Here is a 20,701-nt window from a genome sequence, read left to right on the forward strand (position 1 = left end):
TATCCCTTGCAGAAATACTTAAGAATAGAAAGGAGGAACGGGATATAATTGGCTGAGGACAGAAGAAAAAGGAGATATTTCCAAAAGTAGCATTGAATTTTCGTCTATCATAAGTCTTAGAGTTATAATAATATTATGTACGTATTTATTGTGTAACATGTATGTAGGTATTACAATTTATTAATTGTGATTTGCATTGTGTATTCTATAGTGATTTATGAACTGACCTTGAAGTTTGGAAAAATGTATAATTTTAGTTTATACATACCTGTCATTTAGGTAGGTAAAAATGAAATGAAATCAAATATTTGTTTTACGTTCTACGGTTATGCTGAAGGAGACGATGATGATAAATGAACCCTACCAGAAAGTCGTGGTTGGAAAGGGGAATTACTGCCGTCGACGGTGGCACGACGATCTATTGTTCAAAGTTGCCGGCCTTTTGCCGAGGCGGCAAGCGGTCGAAAATCGTAAAATAAAATGCCCTTTGCCGACCCTTTGCGGACTGAGAGTCGGCAAAACAGTCGGAAAGGCCTTTTCCGACCCACTGCTGACTCCTTATACTGGCCTCTTTTCGACGGCGGCGCCGAGGCATTTAATGCTCATTTCCGGCTGTTTGCCGACTGCTGTGCAAGGCAACTATTTGTCGCCGTCGAAAATCGCGCGGAAAGACGCCGGTGTCCGGCGCCGGCAATCCGACCGCGGCATGTGGTCGGCATGGACAAATCGTCCGACTGTAGGCGGCAGGATCCTGATGGGGAATGAAATGGTGGAATGAAGAATGTGGGAGGAAACGGAAGAATCCCGAGGAAACCCACGCACATTGTGTTTGTCCACTACAATGATCACCTGGCACTAGCTGGGGTCGAATCAGGGATCCCATACACTAGAATTGAACGCTCTACGCTGAGCCACGGAGGCCCCGCATTTAGTTAATTAAGTAATAGTTAAGTAATGTTTCTTTATAAACGAAACGAAATATTTCAATTTAACATCTCACAATTATACCTATTAAGACAAGGGAGATGATGATTAAGGCAAACGAATGATCCTGAAAGACTTTGTGGGATGAAAATGGGAGGAAACGAGAGTACCGGACATAGGCGCCGACTTGCAGAAAATATTGGGGTTCCCAAACAATGAATAAATACATAATCATATTCAGCTGTTTTCTATCAACTGCTTGATGAAGGCTCCTTCCCTCCCCCATATCTCGGTCCACTCCTCCATTGCGAAATACACGACCTAAGTCAAATTCACTTAAGAGGCCTTATCACTGCGAAATTAAAATACCGCTAATTTTACAGTAATTATGTGGTATCATCAAATAGATAAAAGGTAATCAAAATGTGGAACAAGATCGCTTTAGAGAATATTATTTTGCATGAGGTACAGTTATCACGAGTCACCTAGTAGCTTTCCGTTGGCAGCCATTTAGAAACGCGAAAATAAATGCCGATTTTCTAAACGGCTGGAAAGTGAAAGGAGATAAGTAAATCATAATTATTGGAAAATTAGTGGTATTTTAATTTCGCAGTGATAAGGCCTCTTAAAGGCAAATTCAGGCTCAAAACTTGAGAACTTCACTGAAACTTTGCGCAACACATTAATCCTTACTTTTCATAACAGTGCTGCTAGAGTGTTGGTTGAAGCTTCAGCGCTCTATTAAAAACATCGTTTTGAAAACGGCATTTTCTATCGAATAAGAAGGCTGTTCCTAATATTGAATTAAAGGCATGACGAAGTTTGCGATAGAAATTGTTGCTCCTCTTTGCTAATTCTTCCTCGACTGGATTATATTGGGTGGGGGTGGAGGGGCGAGGACCCCACCTTCAAATATTGGGGGAACCAAAAGTGTCCTGCTTCCCCAAAGTCGGCGCCTATGGTACGGGAGAAAATCCATTGACACGATGTTGTCCACCACTAATTTGGCTGGCGATAGAACCAGGGACCCCACTCACCGGATGTAAGCTTTCTATCACTGAGCCACCGTGCTGCCCATAATATTTCTTTACAGTACAAGGAAATAAACTACTGTCTGACTTTGAGCACTGCGATCAAATCGACCATCACGGTTCCAGCGACGTTGCAAGTGCTGTGATACGGAAGACAGAGTCTGCAAAATATTGGTGAAACAATCATGATTCTCACCTTATTTGTACATATTTTATAACTGTTTTATTTCGCCGTAATTTCTCACTGTATGTCGCTTCATTATGAAAGTTTATTGTACATATGAGTTCTAGCATTAAAAATATAGATTATATGACAGCTTCTAACTTTAAATTGCATTGTTTACCTGTGTATAACGTTGATTGAAATCACTAGAGTTGGATGCAGCTGGAAAATTTTGGTTCTACTTCTTCATCCCTAAAGTAGTAGTGTTTCACTTCAGGTTCTGTAGCATTGCATTGGTTCGGTTGATATTGCAAGTTTTGTAAAGAGAAGAAAAGAGAGAATTTTGTTTAGAAAGGATAGACCTATATACATCTATGTTGTGTGCAACTGAGAGAAAGAATATAGAAAGATTCATTAAATTACCGGTAATGTTAGTTGAAGTAACCTACAACCTTGATTTGTGGACTCTTGGGAACAATATATTGAAATTCACGGAATGTTTTACCTTCAGCTTTGCAACATAGATAACAATAAGCATAATATCTTTAAATGTTAAAAATACTGTTACATATGTAGACTATATTATTATATTTATAATAAATGGAAAGAATAGTCAGGTCTAACAGTGCAATATGTTGTGGTTTTAGGAATGGATAAGGAGGGAGTAAAGAACTATCAAAATATTCTCCTTGGATATGTTATCTGATATGGAAAATTCTGAATACTGGCGGGAATTCGGGAATTTTTCTTTAAAATAGGTTGGGAAACGGGAACAATTATCACTTATACAGATATAATAGCAGCATCTTGAATGGATGGAAACATTTCTTTGACGATTTTCTCAACACGCAGCCAAAAGCTTTTGTTCGTGGACAAAGTGAAATGCATACAGCAGAACTCTATATTTCAGAATCTAACCAAAAAGACACCCTTAAAGTTTGTGGATACCCACAATGTGAATTTCCTGGAGTAAGGTTCAATTTCTTTTTCAATATTTTTTATGGGTTTTAAATTATTGGATGGTCTCATACGTTGTGACATGAATGGAACTGAGACTGTTAGGGTCAATCGTAGAGGGCACTTTTAAATTCTCACAGAAAAAGGAATGAAGAAGCTTAGAAGAGGTGAATTTAATTCCATGGTTGACGAATCTGCCAGGCTTATTGTGGTTACTTGGAAATATAATGGTGTAATAAGTATAATGTCAAATCATACTGGCGTGAAACCTTTACACAAAGTGAGTAGATACTCTTTGCAAGATAAACAAAGAATCACAGTGCAACAATCTCATGTCTTTCACGAGTATAATAGCAACATGGAGGGTGTAGACTTGATGGACCAGGACATATCAAAATCTTCGTAAAGGAACTAGAGGAAAAAAATGTATATGCCTATTCTGTTCTGCTATTCGGTGTTACAATGAATAACTCGTGAATACTCAGCCGAACTCAGGAAAAATGTTGATACTCTGGGTTTCAGCCGGACGTGTACTAAGGTTCTTCTGCAGAAATAAAGAAAAGCGCAAAAAATCTGCAGACCCATCAAGAGGTGTTGATAAAGATGGAAACTGAACTCGACTTCACCACATGGGATATCTGATCAGTACACAACAAAAGCTCCGCCGTTTGGTAATTTGTATCAAAAAGACAGTGAAAGCATGCAAAAGACGTGAAGTTTCATTGCATGATGGCTGCTTCGATAGTTATCGTGAATAGTAAAAGAAACGAGGAGAGTAATAAGTTAAAATGAAAGTATTATTGTTTTATAGTATTTATATCACTATGTTAATGAATATCATTCGTTTGGCTTAGTTGATAATATAAATTTCATTTTGTAACAGCCATATTTTAGTATCGAAAATAAAAATGCTTATGAATAATGCCAAGCTTATATATACTAACAGAATAACCTCATATTCACATGTACTAATTTATTTGGAAATTTAAATTATTTTATGCAGCTATTGCCCAGCCATCGTTAAAGACCCATGCGATTTCTCGCCTCTCAAAATTTGAAAATCGAAAAAGTAATAAATTTCGTGTTTATTAGCGTTAAATGAAAAGATTTTTCCCAGTTTTTTTAAAAGTTCGTGATAAAAAAAAGTTCTGGGTATAAATGGGTTAAAATATATAATACGATAATCATGCCTGTTGTGTTGTATGGTTGCCAAACATAATCGCTGACTCTGAAGGAAAAACATAGACTGTAGGTATTTGAAAACAACATCCTGAGACAAATATTCGGACCCCAAGAGGAACGGGAATGGAGAATGAAGTAAACTTCATAACGAGGAAGTGCATTACTTATACTGTTATCAAACATTGTTAGAGTTATCAAGTCTAGGAGACCCAGGTGTGCAAGCCATGTAGCCAGAATGGAAAAAATTAGGAACGCTTCTAAAGTGTTAACTGGAAATCCAAATAGGAAAACGGTCATTAGGAAAACCAAAGCACAGATGGGAGGACAATATTAAGATGGATCTCACAGAGATAAGAGTATAAAATAGAAACTGGATACAGTTACGCAGCATTAAACCTCCTATGTTTACAGGCCAAAGAGCTATATTAAGTTGTTGATAGATTTAGCTTCATTTTGTTTGACAAAAATTTTATTACAGAAACTAAATATTGTTTCGCTATTAAAGAGGATTTCTAGGTTTTCACAGTTTAGCTATTTACGTTACTGAAACAATTTTGGTGATTTTGATATAAAATGGCACACACATACATATACAGGGTGGTAAGAAACAATTTGAACAAACTTCGGGAGGTGATTCCTGACACCAAAACCAGCAAAACAGTCCTGTGGAACTTTGGTCAGTGAGGTATAGTTTCGGCGATATAAGGTGCTGAAAGCTTGGGAAAATGAACTTCAGAGGGCTGTAATTCAAACACAATACAACATAGAGAATGCGGTTTAAAACATGACACTCGAAGTCATACCTACTCGATTGAAAAATGTTTCAAACGTTCACAAGATGTGTAAGGAATGTAGGATTCCCTATAACCTGGCAAGTAAAGATATGTCGAAATCATTGTGGATGGAGAGGTTTCCCAAATTTAACTATAATTTGTCATAATTTGTATGTAATAAGTCTATATCTCAAACAGATACGAAGCGAGTGGTTCATAAATGTGCAAGAAAGGAATGAAAAATGCTCAGAATATGTCTCGAGCAAACGTGCGCTCAAAGCGACGGAAGTGTGAAAAGTAGCATCAGAAACAGGCATTTCTTACTCGGTTCTGCAATAAACGCTTAAATCAATTGAAAATGGCAGGTGACTTAAAATATGCTGTGTAAGTTGAAGAAGCAAAAATTGCCAAACCTTGTCAAGCCTTGAGGCAGTCGGCAGCGATGGTAAAGCCACGAACAGAGGATGGGATAACGGCGTTATAAGTCAGATACAAAGATCCCTAGCAAAAGGAACTGCAGCATCTCATTTGTCTTCTTCATACCAACGAGTTGCCATTTCGACTACTGGTTACCGAATTGGATGGTGGGACGACCAGAACCAAACGATTTTTCCGGCCCCATCGGAAAGAAATTAAATGATTTTGAACGTGCACCGATCGTCTCCTTTACACCCATTCCCGTTGGATAAGTGTATGAAATGGAAAAACCAAATGGTTTAAGCAGCGACCAGAATTATCTCTTTGAAATTTGTAAGGCTGTTGCTACAGGAATGTGTACTACCGATCTAGCAAAGAGAAAACCAGGACCATTATCATATTTACGATGGCTTACATTGACCTGTAGGATGCTTCGCCATTACGTCAGTACTGATAAACCTAGTTCAAGTTTGTGGCTACTTTGCCAGTACATTGGTAAAGTATACGCTCCCGTCTGGTTTTCAAAACGGCGAAATCCTTCGTGCGAAATGGGTGTCATGCATCTGTTTAGCATATTTAAGCTATCACGTTTTCTGCCAGAAAATGTACAACATATAGTTCATTCTGTTCTACAAACAAACGGATACTACGCTCATCATGAAAACCTGCTGATAGCGATGACAGCAGATGAAAATCCGCATATTCGAACGTTAGGCTGGAGAAGGATAAAAAGTGCCGCAGCCAGAAGACTCCGCGATCAAGCTGCCCACGTGACTTCATTGTTCCGAAATTAAACTTTAGAGCTGAAAATTACTACGACAATTAATTGACCTAAATGTCTAACAGAGCCGCCAATTACACGAAACATAATGGATCAGCAGCTTGAAGAAAACATCCGAACTTCAGCTACTGTAACAACAACATTCCCATGCCATAGTGAATCTGTGGAACGCTCAGTGAAACTGGTGTCCGAGGCAGCTTCGAAAAAGTGCGGCCAGAACGCAAGAGATATCTACGTTAGAGCCAAACTGAAATCTAGAACAAGAATGCCCCGCTTCGAGACCAAGAAGAACTACGTGACCTAAGGTCAAATGTCAACGTATGCATAATGGGTGGGTGGGTGGTCGGAACTCGATGTGCAACCACCTCTCCGTGGTGAGTTCCGTGGCGTATAGAGCAAAATAAGCGAAGAGTCGCACAAAGAAAATCGTGTGATATCAAGGGATATGCCTATAATCATCGTTAACGAAGCATTCCAAACATAATCTGGACATTAATTCCAACAACTGAGCTAATATGGCTGTACTTTGACTCATAAACATTTTAAAATTATTTACTGGCATTACTACACGTTTCTTTTAATAAAATAATTGTTCGTTGGGGCAGGGTAAGGGGTTGTAGAAAAAATATTTTTAAAAAATCAGTAAAGGTCGGTGCCACTAATGGCACCTTTTCCGCACTAGCCGTCATCGAATTTCCAACAAAAATACAAAAAGGTCCACCCTAACATGCATACACCCCAAAAATTTCTCATTTCTGCTCTGTTGGTGTCAATCCAAATTTTTAGTCTAGAATATACAGGTACAGTGGGAGAGTCCAAAAGCACTTGCTGTGTGTACCTGTTTGTATCCTCAGCAAGTATATCAATCACATCATTTGTCACAAATAATTGAAAGAAGTCAATAGGAGAACCACCAGACAATGAATCAATAATATCAGTATTCACATCTACATGGTCTCCATTTTTGTTGTACAAAAAGGTAGTTAGGGCAATATCATCTGGTGTGTGACACGTGAGATTATCGTGTTTACTGTTACCTGGTATATCTTCATTGTGTGACTGACCAACAGTACCTAATGAAATCGGAGAATTTGGTGCTGTGTTTTTACTAGAATCAACTATTACAGAATCACTGTCATCATTATCTATTTCCATGTCACTGGGAACATATGTTGGATCGTTAATATCACTGCATTCAATTACATCCATGTCACTAGATTCACCATTATCATCGCTGTCAAGATATATCAGAATCACTACACGAATCTAGCATTCGTTTAATTTCACACCCTTCTTTTCCGTCCATGATGGCAATTTAGGGCAAAAACATATCAAAGCAACAAACGCAGGCAGATAACTGCAATTTTGGCAGAATGAATGTTCACTGTTACCAGACACACAACACAAAAAGAAACTTTCAAGGGAAGCAAAATACAAAATTTTGAACATTTAGGGGAGTTGTAAAGAACTAAAAATAGGTATAAATAGAACAAATAGTCATTGTAAAATCGATCGCGCATAACTTCCTTACTTTTCAAATATTTAGGTGCTAAAACTACCGTTGGCAAAGTAATTTTATTTTCCAAACAACAACAGAGAAAAAGATCTCGAAAATCAGAACCAGCAACGAGCCACAAGAATATGAACAACACATTGAGTGAGCATCATATATGGCGCTCATGGCAACCAAGGAAAAAAACTGTGTGCACCACATATGATGCTCATGGCAGTCAACCTGCTACCTGACAAAAGCAAGACCAATTCGGGCTGGAGTACCACAGGGGTCCTGCCTCTCTCCATTACTGTACTCACTCTTCACAGCAGACATCCCAAGAGATCATGGAACTTTCCTCGCGACCTACACAGATGATACAACAGTGTTCCCACAAAACAGGAACCCCGGTATGCAATGCAACGCCACATCACCATACTGGAAGAGTTGACACAGAAGTGGAAAATCAAAGTCAATCATACCAAGACAACACTGGTATGTTTAACGAGAAGATACAGGACCTGGGACTACGACATCAGTATGTCTGGAACATTGTTACCACTCGTCAATGAGACCTCGGGAGTCATCCTGGGACTTGGGAGTCATCCTGGACCACTGGGAACTGACATTCGCATGCACAACTCCACCACAGCAACCAAAGCCACCAGAACGCTACGAGCACTGCTCCCTATCCTACTTAGTGGTTGTTTCACCCATGAAGCAAGGAGTATCAGGCCTATATTACTGCTTGCGCACCCAGCCTGGGAGCATGCAGCATCTCCCCACCACAGACAGATTCAGGTTGTATAGAACAAGGCAGCAAATTCCATTACAAGACACACGTTAGGTACCAGCATAGCTCAGATTCACGAGGATCTGGAGTTTCCGCTCCTACAAGAAGTCAGAGCACAGTTCTCCGCCAGATTCTGGACCAATATCACCAATTATCCTAATTCCAGCATTGCAGACATCCGGAACTCCCGTGCCTCGCCCCGAAGTACATCGGATGCGACGACCACCATGAAAGTCACCACCACCTAGGGACAAACAGGAGGGTCTGCGATAGTCGCAACCCCAAGAAAGACATACGCTGAAAACAAAAAGTCTAACCCGCAAACGACAAATGCAAGGCAAGAGCTCACGCTCGTAACTTGACAACAACAAACGTAATGAACAACGAACGAACGAACAAAACACATCTTTTTCCACTTGGCTCTCAACTCTCCGGCTGAACTACATACGTATCAAGTCTAGGCTTTGATCGATCCTGAGTTGTGGACGGAACCAAGCAGTCATTGCTACGGGCGTAGTGGTGCGGCGAGGCAGAGGATTTTACCCGACAGAAGCCAGTTATTGCATCATCCTTCGTCTTCATCTTCTCATATTTCATCATACACTTTCATCTGGGTTACATACTCTGTTAGGTTAAATCATCACCATGGCCCCTCCCAGACGGGAGCGAAGGGCACAGCCATGAAACCAGGTCCCTCTGCTGGTACGAAGACCATTAAAGCAGATACTTCGAAACAGACTGAATCTCGATCTCCCTTACGATCTCCATTTAGGCACTGCAAGGAATCAGTCGCTAAGAAACCATGGCACTATAGCTCTGGTGGAGAAGGTTCCAATGCCCCAATGACAGCGAGAAACACGGAGATGGACTGGGCTAATGCCCCATCCTCTCCTACTTTTCCAGCTAACCAAGAAACCATATACTATTTCATCTTAAAGAATTTCGATACTAAGTACCGGACTGCACGCGCAATCTTCATGCAAATCAATAAATATGATTTTATCCGAGACATTGAACCCGAACTCACTGACCATGAGACCTTTGATGAGCTGCGATACGAGGGCCTAGAAATCAAGAAACGTATTAGAATTAGTAACAACAGTTGCTCTACATACCTTGTGTGTGTTTTGGCCGACCAGCAGCAAATAATTGATCATCTTTTGGCTAACGGTGCCTACGTATATCGCCGTCACTACAAGGTAAAGCCTTCTTGCACACCTCCACCTCTCCCAATACGATGGGAGAAATATCAGACTTACAACGATCATTACACCCATAATTGCACTAACACTGTCAATGCGGGTACTGTAGTGGCAATCATCTGACCAGTACTTGTCCAAATTCAAGCGCACCTCCTGAGCGCACCGCTTGTCCTGAAAAGCGCCCTACATATAGTTATCGCTGCCGTACCAAGCCCACACCTGCATCTGATAATCCAGAATTGGTAGCACCCATCAAAACTTCTGATGATAGGACTCTACTTGAAAGCTCACTGGCACATCCTATCACTGTAGAATACCTCTTAGGATTCATAACTCTTACTTTGCAGAACATCCTGCCATTTCAACGTTAGCCCATCCTCAATCAACTCATTCACTACCCTAAACGTCTTTACAATCTCACATTACACCACATACAGTGGATCCAACGTCCATTTCCAAATCCAACCCATTGAAACGATTGTTTGAACATGTCCAGTAGTATGAGTGTTATTTCTATACTTTTGGTCCAAACTATTATGGCTTAGAATTTCTTATTTTTGAGCATAAGATCTCTTATCACGCATCAAGTACTATTTCAACAACTTCTGGAGGAACACATAACCACCTTTGCTCTCAACGAAACGTTCCTGGCTCCCTTTATATCCTGTTATATACCTCGATAGGTTCTCCACAGACATGATTAACCCATCGGCGCTCGGCTCCATGGAGGTACAGATATTGGCCTGTAAGCTCGCCTTCTCCATCGGTCTATTGTTCTAGCTGCTGCGTTTCAGTTGTCCGAATACAATGTTGTTCTCTTATATCTGAAAGATCATACCATTGCCTTTGCAACCATCTCTATCAGGCTGAGACAGGATATACCATATCAGTTTTTCAATACTTCTCTGAAACCTATCGTCAATTCATTATCATGGGAGACATCATTTTCACAGCCCGCCTCAACACGAAAAACAGCAATTTTTGAATTTCATCACTCTTAATACGACCGGACACTTCCATGTATTTCCTCGGCCAACTCTGCCCTCTAGCAATACCATACTGGATATCGTTATATCCTCTACAACAGTCAATTATCACATTAGTATTGATGTTTTAGATTTTTTGGGGAGCGATCGTGTTCCAATCAAGCTGTTTCTTGCTACCAACACTTCCCCACACCATACCATATCAAAGAGAAAAGTGTATGCGTATCATCAGGCCAACTGACCATCCTACCGAGCGACCATCACCTCACTTCTTTCTGATACTTGAGAGCTAACATTACAACATTACCTAGACACTGGCGATTATCATCTCACTCAGACCTTGCATACGGCTACTGATCAACATATTCCAACCGCATACATTACTCCGCACAAATCAAAACTTCCTCCACGCTACCTTTCTCTCATAACTTTAGCTCCATGAACCTACAGAGAATGCAGCCGTAATTTAGAAGCACTAGACATCATAGACAATATCTTCCCATCACTCATAACTACATAATCGCATACAAACGCCTTCACTGGACCAGAACTTGTAATAAACTCAACGAAACATCGCATCCTACCAAATATTGGCGACAGTTCAATCAACTCGTTGGTAAATTTCGAAGGACACCGTACCCACTAGTTGTAAACCAGCAAGCACTCTCTTCTCATCAGGACAAGGCCAATAACTTTGCCGCATACTTCCAAATATCTTTACTCCCCTACCTGGCTGGTATACTCCACAACGTTTAGTTACAGAAGTCGATCGGTTATCTGATCCTAACTTAGCACACTTGCAACCACATCATAGTCACGCTCTGGAATTAAATAGTAGTCACAGTACCCATCCAACCGCCATACATCCAGGCTACTCTCTTTAAGGAACAGAATACACCACAAGGCTTTGATGGGCTTACCTATACTCTCATTAAAAGCGCTCCTCCTGTTGTCTCCACCTTCCCAAGCTTTATTTATACATTTATACTTCGCACTGATTTTTTCTCCATCACTTGGAAGTATTCAAAGATATTACTCTTTCCTAAACCTAATATACCACCCTCTGACGTTAATTCTTATCGGGATATACAACTGACGTCCACGTTCAGCAAAATATTTGAACGTATATTAGTGCGTCGTCGCCACGATCACTTACAGACTAACGCTCTTCTTCCACTGCATCAAGCTGGGTTTCACCCTAATTTCACCATTCTGGACCCTCTGTTACGTCTTAGCACCTGTATATACAATCAATTCAACCAGGGTCATCCATCATGTCTGGTTGCATTCGATCTTGAAAAGTCATTTGATAAAGTTTGGCACCAGGTCTTATATACAAGTTATACTCTTTCCAACTTCCTCTCTCTTACATACGAACCATCCACTCCATTCTCACAGCCTGACTTGCTTACATATCGATCAATGATGCTCTGTCATTTCCAATTTTTCTGAATTCTAGCGTTCCTTAAGGATCTTCTTTCTCTCCCCTGTTGTATCTGCTATATGTCTACGACTTACCAACTACTCTTGGCATACAACTTTTCCAATTCGCTGACGATACTGCATTTCTCGCTGTCGGACGGACAATCACTGGTATCCAACATTGCCTTCCAATGGCAATTGACACTTTTGTTGACTGGTGCAAAGTTTGGCGTTTGGCAATCAATGCTACTGAAACGCAAGCTATCGTCTTCGTACCATCTGGACGTCGATCTCAAGTACACCGAAATCCTCATTTATTACGACTTCATGTTGATAACTCACCAGTTACCATCCACAACATTCTTAAGTATCTAAGCATTGTGTTCGATTCCAAGCTTACTTGGACACCGCACCTTCTCAGTCATCAAGAAAGCCAAAAACAGACTCAACTTACTCAAACAACTAGTTGGTACCACGTGGGGTCTACATTCGCATCTCCTCCTAAACTCTTACAAAGTTTTCATGAGCCCAGTCTTAACTTATGGCCACACAGCTTGGTTGCTAGCTCCTCCTAAATACTATCAAAAGTTAGCAATACTCGAACTCCATGCATTTCGTTTAGCCTTTCGTATCCAGCTTCCCCACCCAACCCGTCTACTCTATGACCATATTCATTTGCCGCCGTTCTTATTCCATTTTGAGGCTCTCCGCTTAACCTACATTAAGAAACGCATTGAAACTGCTCTTATTCAGTATTCTTGAACATTCTCCGCTATGACAGAGACTTTGATACTCCTACTGTTTATTATTATCACCTTTACAACATCTGATGACGATATATCATTTGAACGTTGCCCGCGAGAACGTCGATCCGGAAGTCTTCGACATTTATCATCCTGACACAGTTTTACCGCTCATCTATCCATCTCATGCACAATAAATCACCCATTAACAGGACAGCCTTTGTCTTAATTAGTTCCTTAGTCGCCCCAGGAACAGAAGCTAACAGCATTCGTCTTACCAATAATACCCATGTGTTGTACCGTCATAGCACTTCACCCTCATGACATTTACCATTCTTCCTGTCTTGACTGCCGTTTATTCCTATGATTGAACCCTATGTTTTATAGGTTGTGATGAATCTGAATTGCCGCACTGTGTTTTGGCATTCTCTCTTCATTTTAGGCACGGCAGTTAAAGAACTACTACGACTTATATGTCAGCCAGACGATCTTCCTCAGCACCCATGGCACATGAAAATTGCCCTCATTTAATTGATGCCCATCCCTCTGAGTAAACTGAATAATATTTCTAATAAAGATGAGTAAACAACACATAGACCCTCTCATGATACAATTGATGCTCCTATACCATTCGACCTCCTCCCGAAGAAAGGGTGCAACCCTTTAAACGGTAGACTTAAAAAATATCTACACTACAACTGAACAATACAAATTGTAAACTACAAGTGAACAATAAGATTAGGTAGTTGTTTCCTATTTTCATATTGCAGTTTTTATGTTATCACATCATCAGGGATGTGAGTGAAAGAATAATATAAAATATTGTAACTAGTTTAAATTATGTTATATTAATCAAAACACGCGGGTAGAAAATTGATGCATCCTGTTTCGCTAACCGAGCAGCCGGTTGTTCTAACATGCTAACCAGGTTACCAGTTACAGGTTATGATTGGTAGTGGTAACTACGTGATCGGTTAGCGTACCCCTGTGAGTTATTACACTGTAACCTAGCAATATTAACTTTTAACGCATAGTTACGATCACCTTCTGTTGTTAACCTTTCTCTCTTGGTTGCTTTGTTGTCCGTATATTGAAAAACTAACTTGGTTACTGTCCATCTTTTTCTTGTTTACTAGTAACCTTTCTTTCTTTGTGTCTATCAGTAAGCACTTGTAGTCAACGAACTTCGTCAATTTCCAGATTGGGTTGATTTATGAAAATCGTGTACACACATAGGCCTACAGATTGGTCGTAATGGAATTATCTACTATGGTTGCGACTTGATAAAAGATCAAGAAATAAATTATCAATTGCAAATCTTAAGGTTGATCAGTAGGTGTTCTCGGTGCTATGTTAAACGCTGGTTGAATAGTGCGGAATTGCCACATAGTGTTTACTGGTGCCAGATAATAAAGGGAGTAATCATGGAATTCTGCTTAGATACTTACTAGAGAACTTAGTTTTCGACCCTTACCGCGAATCCTTTCCTCGAAGTGCAACGCTAGAATCCAGGAATTTTCTTATTGTGACGACTACAGTAAACGTACAAATTTGGCAACAACGCATTATGGCGTTCCACGCAAGTTAGTCTCAAGATCTATTTAGTTAAATGTAAATTAATATTTAAATAAAATATGAAACATAACACGAAAAACGGTCAAACAATATATTTATTTCGTGATAAGATTGTCACTACAAAATACTTCACACACACACATAAACATCTCATAAAACGGAGCCCTTCTAGTAAGATCTAACAGCAAGTGCCATCTTGTGTGCTCATTGTAAACGAATCAACTATTTTCTTTCATTTGTTACATTTTTCGATATCAGGAGACACAACCAAATGAACAAGTGCCTTGTGCTGTAGCTAAAACAATACTCTATCTTATAGTTCAATATTTATAATATGTAAAGTTTTATTGAGCAGTAGTTAAGGGAATGAGCTAAAATATGTACTGACTTCCGAGTGATGATTCACATTAATATTGCTACCAGAAAGTGCTGTAATGAAACTTCATTTCGATTTACGTAGTTTTATTCCAAGTTTATATGTATACTATTCTTACTGTAATAGTAATTGTACACAACAACAACCGTGAAGCCGGATTGAACAGCAGCCACGGTTTTATTAAAAAAAAAAGCACCTACGTACAACGAATTCACTAATTTTTCACTCATCAATGCTGTAGATTCAAGAAGTCCGAATTTATAATTTACTCGTTACAATAGCACTAACCTCCGTTCCCACAGCAATTTTCGTAACGACACAATAAAATGGTATAAACTACCTCACATTATGACTGAATAACTGAGTTCGGCTGGACTTCTTGGCTGATAAAATTGTCAATTATTGAAAGATGAAAGCAAACACTCATAAGTGACTGAACAATGCCTAAATCATGGAATCTTGTTAAGAAGCGACTGCACGACGTCGTGATATCAGAAATCATGAAAGTGGTCTAAGATCACTTTCTGTTGGGTTTGAAATTGTTATTTTTCTTAGGCCAAGAAACTAAACTTTCATGAATTGTATTGTCAGACCACTACACTGAGAAAAATCATTAGGTTCAAATTGATTCTATTGGTGCATATTTTAACCCAACCAGGTGGCTAAAACTGCTCGGACTCAAATAGGGTCAAAGCGTTTACTTAAATTGGGTTGAAATAATTTCAACTCAACGTGTTGTTAAATATAGCAGTCCAACCCAACAACCCAATTGGTGTGAAATCGCATAACCAGTTAATACGTTTAACCCAACTTGGTGTACGACATAACCCAACAAAGGGTAAATATGATTAACCAGGTTATGCGTTAGACCAGTGGCGTATTTACGATTTTGTTTCGGGGAGGGCTTTCCCAACTTTCGGGGGGGGGGGGGAGCGTTGCCTGAAAATGTGAAAATTCTGCAAGATATTTCATATACTTTACTATAATAAGATTTCGGGGGAGCTTAAGCCCGGAAGTCTCCCCTAAATACGCCACTGCGTTAGACCAAACGTGCACTGTAAAAATGAGATGTTGAAACAATACAAAATGACTACCACTTTAGCGTGTTACTTGTGTGTTAATTCAGCACCAAGATTTCTTTTCTTTTTTTTTGTCCGTCTTCCCGCTAAAGGGTCTTGCCCTTTCTTCGGGTCAGCACCAAGACATCGCCTTCCGACCATATCTGAAATAACTAGTTATTACCTAAGAGAATTTACATTGGTGTTTATCGTTTAATATGAGCAAAGCTTTGCGAAATATCTTTGGCACTTCTGCCAAGTAACGAATAACGTTTTATGTTCTCTGTAATCGGTCACATTAATAGTGTTGTAAACCTGTATATCGTCTGACAACAGTTACACAGGCAAGAATTCTGCCATCTTATTTTTATATATGCTAAGACACAAGAATAACATAAAGAAAACAGATGGAAGCACAGCTATCCGTGTACCTGTTGTCAGATGATTCACAGGTTTACAACAATATTATTGTGACCGATTACAGGAAACATAGAATGGTATTAGTTACTTGCCATAAATGCGAAATATGTTTTGCAAAGCTTTGCTTATACCAAACAATGAAAAACTATGCAAATACTTACAGCCAGTAACAAGGTATTTCTGATATGCTCTGAAGGCGATGTGGCCTGTGTTGAATTGACACAAGTAACCCACATCCGCCGGCGTCTTTATTTGCTGAGTCGACTTAAAGGGACTACATGGGGCCTAAATTCTTCACCATTGTTATACACGTACAAGGTCTTCGTCCGTCCTGCCCTCACCTACGGACATCTTGCCTGGCTCTCAGCAAATAAATGCTTCTATGACCGCCTCCAAGTCCTTGAACGCCGAGTTATTCGCATCGCCTATTCATTACCAGCCCGAACATCCACTGCCGTCGTATACAATCATACATCTATGCCTCTTCTTCTGGCTCATATCTACCGCCTGCGCACCCGTTATATTGTGCAACACATACTCGGCAACCATCCAATTATAGCAGAGTTATTGGAGCAAACCCCGGCAATACCACGCAGAGCGTACCCACCCCTGGACCATCTACTTGCCATATATGAAAGGGAAACAAATGCCGCTGATTACAACCCTGCTCGGCGCATATATCGCAGCCATCCGTCCATCTATCCATCATAAATGCATTTCCTCAAATATTTCCTCGTCTAACGTCACAAACATAATTAACTATCTCACTCCAACTGGGCACAAAGGCTGAATAACACACGCCAAAAACTTTAGTTACATTCTTTTACCATCTCTTTTCTCTTTTTCCATAACTTTTGTATTTACTCTGGCCGAAGGGAAGGCGTAACCTTCCGTGGCCCGCCCATCTCCGGATGGGAATGAAATTGCTTTTGATGTATGTATGTATGTATGTCCGCTAAAGTGGTAGTCATTTTGTGTTATTCAACACCTCATTTTTTGCTGTGTATAGTTCAAAGTGAACAAGCGTGGTATAAGAAATGACCACATTATGGGGTCGCTTATAGAAGGTAGGGAGTGCGAATAACCCAACAAGTTGGTAAAATTGGCTACGGTGAAGTTAAAACATGGCAAAATAATTTTTAAAAGCCAAGGTGAGATTTACCACTACGGGATTTAACACAACATGTGGTTAATGTTAAACCTTCATTTGGTACAAAGGTAACCCAACTACCCTTCGAGGCATTACTTGGGTTTTTATCAACACGATCGATTTTTTTAAACGTTTTCCCGTTTAAAGGGTGCGCCCTTTCTTCCGGAAGAGTTTGAATACCATAAGAGGCCCAAGTTAAATCATTAGAGGATCTAGGTCCTATCTTATTTATCAATTTATTTGAATCTTTATCCACTTTCATGGGAAGGGTCATCTATTAAGTGAGGACGAACATCAGTGGCAGTGGGTGATGGTCCAAATTAGCTGGTTGGCTGGCATACAATTTGTGATCTTGCTGGAGCTGCGGAGCCTGAAATGAATAGATACATCAAACATATGGTTAATTGAATGCGTGATGAGCTATGAAGGTATAATGTTTAAGCAGCTGAATATATGGCAGTCAATAGAGCGGAAATGATGGATGGTATGAGGGTGAAGTGCTACGACGCCACAACACATGGGTGATATTAGTAAAACAAATGCTGTTATCTTCTGTTCGTGGTGAGATGCAGGAACTGACGGAGACAAAGACAGCCCTGTTAGTAGGTGATTTACTGTGCATGAGATGGATAGATGAGAGGTGAAACTGTACCAGGATGATAAATATCAAAAACGTTTGGATGAATGTTGTCGTGGCCGATGTTGAGATGATATATGGTCATCAGATGTTGTAAAGGTGATAATAATAAACAGTAGGAGTATCAAAGTCGCGGTCATTGCGGAGAATGCTAAGGAATACGGGGTAAGCAGCTTCAATACGTTTCTGAAAATACTTTGAGCGGAGGGCCTCAAGATGAGATAATAGTGGAGGGAAATTGATGCGCTCATAAAGAAGACCTGTCGGATGCGTGAGGTGAATTCGAAAGGCTAAATGAAACGCATGACGTTCAAGAATTGCTTACTTAAGATAATACTTAAGGGTAGCTGATAACAGGCTGTGTGGCCATAACTGACAACTGGGCGCAGAAAACCTTGAAAGTATTGAGAAGGAGATTATAATTTAGGCCCTACGTGGTACCTATTAGGCGTTTTAGTAAATTGAGTCTGTTTTTGGCTTTTCCGATGACAGAAGATGTGGCATCAAAGTGAGCTTGGAATCAAATACAACACCAAGATATTTAAGAGTTCTATGGAATGTATACGGACTTTCGTCAACATGGAGTCGTAGCAAGTGGGAATTTCGATGGACCCGTGATCGTCGTCCAGATGGTAAAAAAACGGTTGTTTGCGTTTTCGTAGCATTGATAGCCAATCCCCAGATGTTGCACCAGTCAATAAAAGCACCAGTGGCCAGTTGAAGGCGATATTGAATAGAATTAATGGTCCGACCGATAGCCAGAAATGTTGTATCGTCGGCAAATTGGAAGAGTTTTATATTAGGAGTACTGAGTAAATAGGAGACGTACAGCAGATATAATAGGGGTGAAAGAGAAGATCCCTGTGGAAGGCCAGAATTTGATGGAGATGTAGGCAAGTCGGGCTGAAACAAAGAAATGTATAACTCTGATATAGGAGCGAGGAAGTTGGAACGAGTATAACTTGTATATAAGTCCCTGGTGCCGAACTAGATCGAACGTAACTATTGCCTCTATTGAATTGGTTATATATAGAAGTACTGAGGCGTAACAAGGGATCTAGAATGCTAAAGTTAGGGCGAAACCCGGCTTGCTGCAGTGGAAGTAACTCGTGATTCTGCAAATGATCATAGAGTCGGCGAACTGATATGCGTTCAAAGATTTTGCTCAGTGTGGGTGTTAATTGTATCGGCCGATAAGATGTCACGTCAGAGGGAGTCTTATTAGGCTTTGGAAAAGTGACTTTTGAGTACTTCCAGATTATGGGGAAAAAGCAGTACGAAGTATGAATGTGTAAATGATACTTAATATTGCGAAGACAATAGGAGGAGCGTTCTTAACCAGAGTATAGGTAAGAGCGTCAAAGCCTGGAGCAGAATTTCGTTGTTGAGGAGTGTAGTTTGGATGTCTATAGATTGAATCTGTCCTGAAAGTGGATTATCTAATTCCAGAACATGATTGTGATTGGGTTGTAAGTGTGGCAAGTGGGCTTCTGATCGTCTATCGACAGCTGCGTTTAGATGTAAGGAAGTATGCCAGCCAGGTAGAGGAGTGAAGATAGTTTGAAAGTGTTCGGCAAATGCGTTGGCTTTGTCTTGATCAGTAGATAGTGCTTGCTGATTGATAACTAGTCGGTAGGGCGTCTGTTGAAATTTTCCGATGAGCTGATTGAACTGTTGCCAATATTTGGTAGAATGTGTATTTACGTTGAGTATGTTACAAGTTCTGGTCCATAGAAGGCGTTTGTACGCAACAAGATAATTATGAGTGATACGCAGATACTATGGAGGCGAAGTGCTTATAAGTTACGAGTGCATGTGTATTCTCTGTAAGCACGCCGAGCTGCAGTAATGAGAGGTAGGTAACGTGGAGGAAGTTTAGGTTTTTGCGGATTAATATATGTAGTTGGAATATGCTGCTGTGCTGCTGCCTGTAAAGTTTGAGTGAGACCGGTAACGGCGCTCAGAAGATCGTCTTGTGATGTTAAGGCGAAATTAACAGAGAAAGACTGTGTAATGGTCTCATGGTAGGCTGGCCAGTTGGCCTGATGATAGAGATACAATTTCTTCTTGAATATGATATTGTGCGGAGAAATATTGGTACGACGGAGGATCAACTGAAAACCTTAAAAGTTTATTATAAATTTCAAATATTGTGCTATTGCTTTGAAAGTTGGAAATATTATTTCTGACAGTATTCTCTTTCTTCAGTAGGTGGCAGAAGAGTCTAGTCAAACAAGCGCCAGCACAGGAGCAGTTTCAAGATGACCGTCCCATTGTCCACATGCACCAAATTAGAACAGCGTTCGATGATCCGGTTTTCCAGTAGTGAAGGTGTGAAACCAATTGAAATTCATCGCAGGATGGCAACACAGTATAGTGATTCGCGTTTGTCCCTGCAGCAAGTATACGAGTGGTGTAGGAAGTTTAAAAGTGACTTAACATCTGTGGAGGATGCTGCTCGATAGGGACAGACTCACCGCGTAGTGACCGACGACAACATTGCGCAAGTGGAACAGCTTATAAAGGACAACAGGCTTATTACCCTGAAAGAAATCGCAACAATAATGAAGATTAGCTTTGGTTCAGCTCAACACATTGTGGATAATGTTCTGCATTTCA

This window comes from Thermobia domestica, chromosome 7 (assembly GCF_964235325.1).
Source record: "Thermobia domestica chromosome 7, izTheDome1.hap1.1, whole genome shotgun sequence".
NCBI lineage: Eukaryota > Metazoa > Arthropoda > Insecta > Zygentoma > Lepismatidae > Thermobia > Thermobia domestica.